Here is a 7,610-nt window from a genome sequence, read left to right as displayed (position 1 = left end):
TGTGCCACCACGCTCAGCTAATTTTGTACTTTTTGTAGAGATGAGGTGTCACCATGTTGCCCAGGCTGGTCTTGAACTCCTGGGCTCAGGTGACCTACCTGCCTGGGCCTCCTAAAGTGCTGGGATTACAGGTGTGAGCCACAGTGCCTGGGCCATATGACTGTTTTAAGAAGAGCAATAAAATAGGTTAAGATATCAATTTTTTTGAACCAGAGTCTTTGGATTAAAATGTTGACTAACATTTACTACCTGTGTTTCTGGTTCCTCATCTGAAAATTAGGAGTGATAACTACCCATCGTGCAGAGTGACTGCAAGGAAGGAATAAGTGAATTCACGAATGTAACACACTCAACCTTGCCCAGCTCACAGTAGGTACTGTATCTGATAAGCTGCTATTGTCATCCCTTTTTAAAACTCCAAGATTATTCTGTTAGCCCTATTTATAAAATTCAGTCTGCTTTGCTTCCTGTGGTAATTTTAATTATTTTAAGAAATAACTTTCACAGTGCTTGACTGAGGTTTCAAACAAGTGATGATTCGATTGTCTGGAAATGGAAGGTGAGGAAATGTAGCAATTTGAAACAAAAAGTAGTAGCTGTGTGTGTGAACTAATTGCCAAAAGGACCATGCCCTATTGGTACTGTTTCCTCACAGATACCTGTCATATTTTCCAGAGTTTCCTTGCCACTAACAGCTGATTGAGGTAGGACAGATGACAGTATCCCTGTTTTACAAAGGAGGAGACAGATTTGGAGAGGGGAATAACTTGCTAAAGCTGCATAACTAGTAAGCACAGCTTTTGGAGCCTTGGAGCAAGGTTCTTAACTATGTTAACATCTTGGTATATAGTAAACATGGCTTAGTGAGTTAAATCTCATCATGACTCTTCAAAGGTGACAGCCAAATAGCTACAAACATTATTGTCATCTTTTTAAAAGAGCAAATCTAAAGGTTTTTTTTTTGTTTTTTTTTTTGAAACAGGGTCTCTGTCACTCAGGCTGGAGTGCAGTGATGCAGCCTCAGCTTACTGCAGCCTTGACCTCCCGGGCTCAAGCCATCCTCACACCTCAGCCTCCCAAGTAGCTGGGGCTACAGGTTCATGCCAGCATATCCGGCTACTTTTTTTGTATTTTTTGCAGGGGCTCACCGTGTTGCCCAGGCTGGCCTCAAACTCCTGGGCCAAGTGATCCACCCACTTCAAAGTGCTAGAATTACACGCCTGCCCTACGAATGTTTCCAGTGTTAGATGAAAAATGAGTCACTAGAGAGCAGACCCCTGCCACAGACCCATTCTAGGTAAGATGGAGAGTGGGTTGCACCTTTTTCTGTTCTTACATCTTTTTCCCTTGCATTTTTAGTCAAAGATCAGGTCCATCGATGAGCTACCCCATTCCACCTGTCTTACAGAAAGTACCTCACGGAGGTCTTCTTCTGCCCACTGTCACAGGCACAGAAAGTACACCTGGCTCCTCTTCCTGCAGTGGTACCAGTTGGTTTAAAAAAAAAAAAAAAAAAAAAGTCGGGCACAGTGGATCATGCCTGTAATCCCGAAACTTTGGCAGGCCGAGGTGGGTGGATCACCAGTGGTCGGGAGTTCGAGACCAGCCTGACCAACATGGAGAAACCCTGTCTCTACTAAAAACACAAAATTAGCCAGGCGTGGTGGTGCATACCTATAGTCCCAGGTACTCAGGCGGCTAAGGCGGGAGAAACGCTTGAACCCAGGAGGCAGAGATTGCGGTGAGCTGAGATTATGCCATTGCACTCCAGCCTGGGCAACAAGAACAAAACTCCGTCCCCCCCCCCAAAAAAAAAGTTTAACTGACTCTAGTAAGTCAGTAACTCCTCTAAAGGAAGTCCTGAAACTTTGGAGAGAGATTTCACTAATTACCAGTTCACCAATATATGGCCCCTGAACATTGTATCTCGAAGTCTTCTGAATCTGATGAAATTACCTATGTGTGGTGTTCTACCACCAAGATCACAAATGGGTACTTCTGATTGCATCAGGTGACTCTACTTGGGTTTAAAATTTCTGTATGTAATTATGTTTAAGATTCTCTGTGTGATCCATTTTCACCTGAAAGACCTTAGATTGTTCCCAGAACTATATGCCTTGGGTCAAATAGTGTATGTGCATGACCAGCATCCCACCTGTTCTTGATTGGGTGTGTGGTATGTCACAAGGGTACTAAGGTCTTACTTCTATTATATGACAGACATCAAACTCAGATACTAAAATTACCTGATCCAAAGAATGAGCATGACTGATTTGTCACTAATATTAGTCATGTTTTTGGTGTTTCAAATGATCTTACATCATATTGCATCCTAAGAGCATCTCTTTATGTCCGCTACTTGCCAAATTTATAGCTTCCTCTTGAGATATTTAGAAAGATGAAAGTGGAAGAAAGCATGGGTTTGGAAGTCTGACCTGGCTTTGCCTCCCAGCTTTGTTACTTAATAACATGTGACCTTACAGAAATCACTAACCTTTCTGGGGTCTTATTTTCCTTGTCTGTAAACTATTTCAATAGCACCTGCCTCATGGGAACTACGAGTGGGGCTCAGTTGTTTTCCCAACTTATAATGGCACGGGCTGCAACAAAATGGAACAAATGCCACAGACGCAGAAGACAGATTCAAGAGGCCCCTATCAGAGGGTCATTATGTGTTTTGTATTTTTGGGGGGTTGGACCTGAGAATGGTTGGGAGATGTGAGGAGGAGTTGCTCAGGAGACCTGGCAGCAGTCTCCTACCTACTGGCTTAGAAGTTTTCTGTATTTAACCCATGTCTGTGCGTAACTGCTTAGTCTGAGCCCTGCCTGTCTTCTTGACTGTGGCACACTCTTTAATGCCTCCTTTCCCCACTCCAGTACACACAGCTGTTGTGGAAGTGTGCATGTCCACCAAGGCGGAACAGGACTGCTGCAGGTTGGGGTCCCAACTGGTCTGTGTTTTCATCACTTTGGGGATGCTGTTTAGATCCCAAGAGTGTTTATGTTGAAACCGCTATGAAAATTCAACACTATTGTGGTTTCTGAACTAATGTAACAAAATTTATTGATACTTTGACAATGAATTTTAACTTCATTAGTAGGAATGAATATACACATACATACATATATTTTAAGGAGTTTTGCTGGAGTACAATGGCAGCTCACTGCAACCTCCGCCTCCCGGGTACAAGTGATTCTCCTGCCTCACCCTCCCGAGTAGCTGGGATTACAGGCATGTGCCACCATGCCAGGCTAATTTTTATATTTTCAGTAGATACGGGGTTTCACCGTCTTGGCCAGGCTGGTCTTGAACTCCTGACCTCAGGATCCACCCACCTCGGCCTCCCAAAGTGCTGGGATTACAGGCGTGAGCCACCGCATCTGGCCATAGTAGAAATATTTTTAAAGTTTAATTTCTGTGAGCTTCCTTCCCAGAAGTATAGACTATGTATGTACCTAGCTTTTAGTGAAAAAGCTTTAAAAGAAATTCAGCTTGGAAGAATGAGATCATGTATTTTTCTAGATGCAGAATTAGCCATGTAGCAACCAAGTTTGTATGAGAAACTTTACACTTAAGCAACATGAGTTGAGTTATTTGTCTTATGTCAATAGCATTTTAGTATTCAAACATATTTACCCTTACATTTGACTAGAAGAATACGTGCTTTGTAGTTTTGGGGGGTGAAATAACGTTTAGGGGAATGAAGCTATGCTAAAGTGCAGTTTAAGATGTTTCTTTGCTGATTTTTAAAAAAATTACACAATAAGGAAAGTAGTAACCTTTAATTGTAAATTGGCATATTTGTGATCAAGACTTAGAAGAAGTGACAGGTGATAGACTTTCCAGTGGCGGTTGTGGAAGATGTTCATTCCGCCAATGACCATGGAAATTGCTTAAGCCAAGTTTCATGTTCTGCAAGGGTCCCCAAACCCCAAGCCACAGACTGGTACTGGTCTGTGACTTGTTAGCAAACTGGCTGCACAGCAAGAGGTGATGGGCTGTTGAGTGAGCATTACTGCCTGAGCTCCAGCGCCTGTCAGATCAGAGGCGGCGTTAGGTTCTCATAGGTGCACAAACCTTACTGTGAACTGCGCATGCAAGGGATCTAAGGCTGTACGCTCCTTATAAGAATCTAATGCCTGATGATTGAAGTGGAACAGTTTCATCTCGAAACGATGCCCTCAACTCCCGTCCGAGGAAAAATTGTCTTCCACGAAACCAGTCCCTGGCGCCACAAAAGTTGGGGACTGCTGTTCCACCACAGAAATTCATTGTATAAAGTTTACTCCTCCCCACATCTCTGTAAAAAACTATATTTAGAGACACAATTTTCGAAAAGCAGAGTTCTCATTGCCACGTTAGTTAGAAGGAACAGCATTCCCCCATTTATTTATATTTTATTTTATTTATTTATTTTTTTGAGACGGAGTCTTGCTCTGTGGCCCAGGCTGGAGTGCTGTGGCGAGATCTCGGCTCACTACAAGCTCCGCCTTCCAGGTTCACGCAATTCTCCTGCCTCAGCCTCCCCAGTAGCTGGGACTACAGGTGCACACCACCGCGTCCGGCTAATTTTTTGTTGTATTTTTTACTAGAGACAGGGTTTCACCATGTTAGCCAGGATGGTCTCAATCTCCTGACCTCGTGATCCCTCTGCCTCAGTCTCCCAAAGTGCTGGGATTACAGGCGTGAGCCACTGCGCCCGGCCTTCCCCATTTATTTATTGGCCTGGCACTGCAAAATAAAAGTGGCAACAAAGTGACTTGTTTTGAACTTGTAATATAAACACTTCAAAAAGCTCTTTTCCTCTCACAAATCAACCATCTTGGCACTAGAGCTGTTTCCTTCACTGGGTCACTGAGTTGAATAAGATCGTGATGGAAACACTGACAGCTTTAGTAGTTTGCCATTACCACACAATTTAAAATTAAAGTCTGATCCTGGTCTCTACAAGAAATATTCATAGGTTACAATTACTCTTCTGGCCTGGGCGAGGTGGCTCACGTGCCTGTAATCCCAGCACTTTGGAAGGCTGGTGGGAGGATCGCTTGAGCCCAGGAGTTTAAACACCAGCCTGGGCAATATAGGCAGACCCTGTCTCTACAAAAAATAATGACTATTCTGTGTCCATTTACCCTTTTCTGATAGACTAATACTGTACCATATACAAGTTATTTAACAGATTTTAGTAAATATTGTTTAATTGACAAAAAGCCAAACATGGGAGCTTTCTGTGTACCTTTCTCAACTACTTCCCTAGACTGCATCATGAACATGTTATTAGGTGGTGGTCTTGTTTCATTGTTTTTTCCAAAACTATGAAATCTTCATGGTCCCCGCCCCCCACGCCCCACACCCTGCACCTAAGTGTGAAATGAAAACAGGATAAGCTACAGTAACAAATTAACCCCCCCAAAGTTTGTTTCTCAGTTATGCAAAATCCACAGTGAGCTTGGTAACTCTCCTAGGCAACTTTACAAGACAATTCTTCTCCAGGTGATGGCTGGGGCACCCAGGCTGCTTGCATCTTATGGTTCTATTCACATCAATCTGTAGTTACAGGAGAGGAAGGAAGGGAGGGAGCATCCTAGTTCTTAAATGCTTTGGACCAGATTTATCATTCCTTTCTAGAACTGAGTCGTGGCCTCAAATCAGCTGCACAGGAGGTACTATGTCTCTGTCACCATCAAGAATTTGCATATGACAATCCAGATTTACGTGTAACCTGCTTGTACCTTTTAAAGGGAATCTCTACTTCACATACATACATAGCTAGTGTGTGGTTCATGACTTTTGCCAGAGTTTGGGAGCTGTGTGGAACAGGAACCTGAAGAGCTTAGCTGAAAACCTCTCATCGGTAGGAATCCACTGAGGTGGTTACAGATGCCTGAGGCTCGGATGGGAAAACCTTGAGAACCATACCCAAGAATAAGAGCAAACCAGCTCAACGCCGTGCCCTCTGCCTGGTGGTTCATTTCGATTGGTTTATTGTGTAGATATTGAAGAAAAACAGAATATTTTAGATTGACATTTTTAAGTGAAAAAAAAAAAAGATTCTAGAAAAAAGCCAGGATTATTTTAGACTCAGTTAATTATTTGAGATTCTCTTTTCCAAGAACTCTACCACAGACTTTGACTTGGAATTACAAAGATGGAGAAAATAAACATTTCACTTGAACAGGGGTTTGTGTTTAAGGAAAGAGTAACAAAGACAATTTGTCGAGCACTTATGGTATACCAGTCACTGTAACCTACATTTCCTTGAATCCCCAAAAACAACCCTATGATTATGCCATGTTGTAGGTGGAAGAAGGGAGGGGTGCACTGGAGAGAGATTAAGTTGTTTGCTCAAATAGCAGGGATGGGATTTAACTCGAGCCTGGCTGACTCCAAAATTCAACTGAATTAGACATCACTAATTCTATAATCCATCAGCATCTTTTAAAAAATAAAAGTAACAAAGTGAGCCTGAATACATTTTAAATGTCAAATATTCTTACAATGTTCTTGTGTTTTGAGAGTCTGAAATCCCCAACACACTATGCAGAAACCTTTGAAGTGACCAAATGGCAGGGCGGAGTATTCAGTCAATTCATGGTGCAATATCTTTTTTTTTTTTTTTTTTTAGTATCTCGGTGTTGCCCAGGCTGGAGTGCAATGACACCATCTCAGCTCACTGCAACCTCAGCCTCCCAGGTTCAAGTAGTTCTCCTGCCTCCGCCTCCCGAGTAGCTGGGATTACAGGTGGGCACCACCACGCCTGGCCAATTTTTTTGTATTTTTAGTGGAGACGAGGTTTCGCCATGTTGGTTGGCCTGGCCCATGGTGCAATATGTAATAAATTACATTTAACTTCCACGGATTGTGTTTGATACAGCTTTTTGAGATTTATAGTTATTTAATGAGATACTTAATTTTCTTTACAGAAAAGCAGTTGTATTGGGGAATTTTGAACAGTTTTTTGCTTAAACACTTTGGATTCAAGACCCACCTGGGGAAAAGTATAAATAGTGTTCTCTGGTTCTGAGTGAAGTCTGTAAATGTAGTCAGGGTGCAAGACAGCTCTGTTTCCCCCCCCCGCCCTGCCCCCCTTTTTTTTTTTCCGAGTTGGAGTTTCACTCTTGTTGCCCAGACTGTGGTGCAGTGGCGGGATCTCGGCTCACTGCAACCTCTGCTTCCCGGGTTCAAGCGATGCTCCTGCCTCAGCCTCCTGAGTAGCTGGGATGACAGGCACACGCCACCATGCCTGGGTAATTTTTGTATTTTTAGTAGAGACGGGGTTTCATCATATTGGTCAGGCTGGTCTTGAACTCCTGACCTCAGGTGATCCACATGCCTCAGCCTCCCAGAGTGCTGGGATTACAGGCGTGAGCCACCGCGTCCGGCTGACAGCTCTGTTCTTTTAAGGATCAAATGATTTGTGTGTGTGTGTGTGTGTGTGTGTGTGTGTGTGTATATGTAGTTTTTGTTTTTCTTTTTTGAGACAGGGTCTCGCGCTGTCACCCAGGCTGGAGTTCAGTGGTGCAATCACAGCTCACTGCAGCCTCAACTTCCTGGGTTCAAGCAATCCTCCCACCTCAGCCTTCCAAGTACTAGAGGCTCAAACCGCCAC

General features: G+C 43.3%; 1 long non-coding RNA gene across 1 annotated transcript; it reads left to right on the top strand.

Moving 5' to 3' along the window:
* Nucleotides 1–239: 239 nt before the first annotated feature.
* Nucleotides 240–6,857, top strand: LOC144333407 (uncharacterized). Its single transcript, XR_013402026.1, has 3 exons — nt 240–373; nt 1,141–1,297; nt 6,627–6,857. It is a non-coding gene; the product is annotated as an uncharacterized LOC144333407 (long non-coding RNA).
* Nucleotides 6,858–7,610: the final 753 nt, after the last annotated feature.

This window comes from Macaca mulatta, chromosome 12 (assembly GCF_049350105.2).
Source record: "Macaca mulatta isolate MMU2019108-1 chromosome 12, T2T-MMU8v2.0, whole genome shotgun sequence".
In the NCBI taxonomy this organism is placed as follows: domain Eukaryota; kingdom Metazoa; phylum Chordata; class Mammalia; order Primates; family Cercopithecidae; genus Macaca; species Macaca mulatta.
Note: the sequence above shows the minus strand (reverse complement) of the source record. Positions and strands in the feature narration are given on the sequence as shown.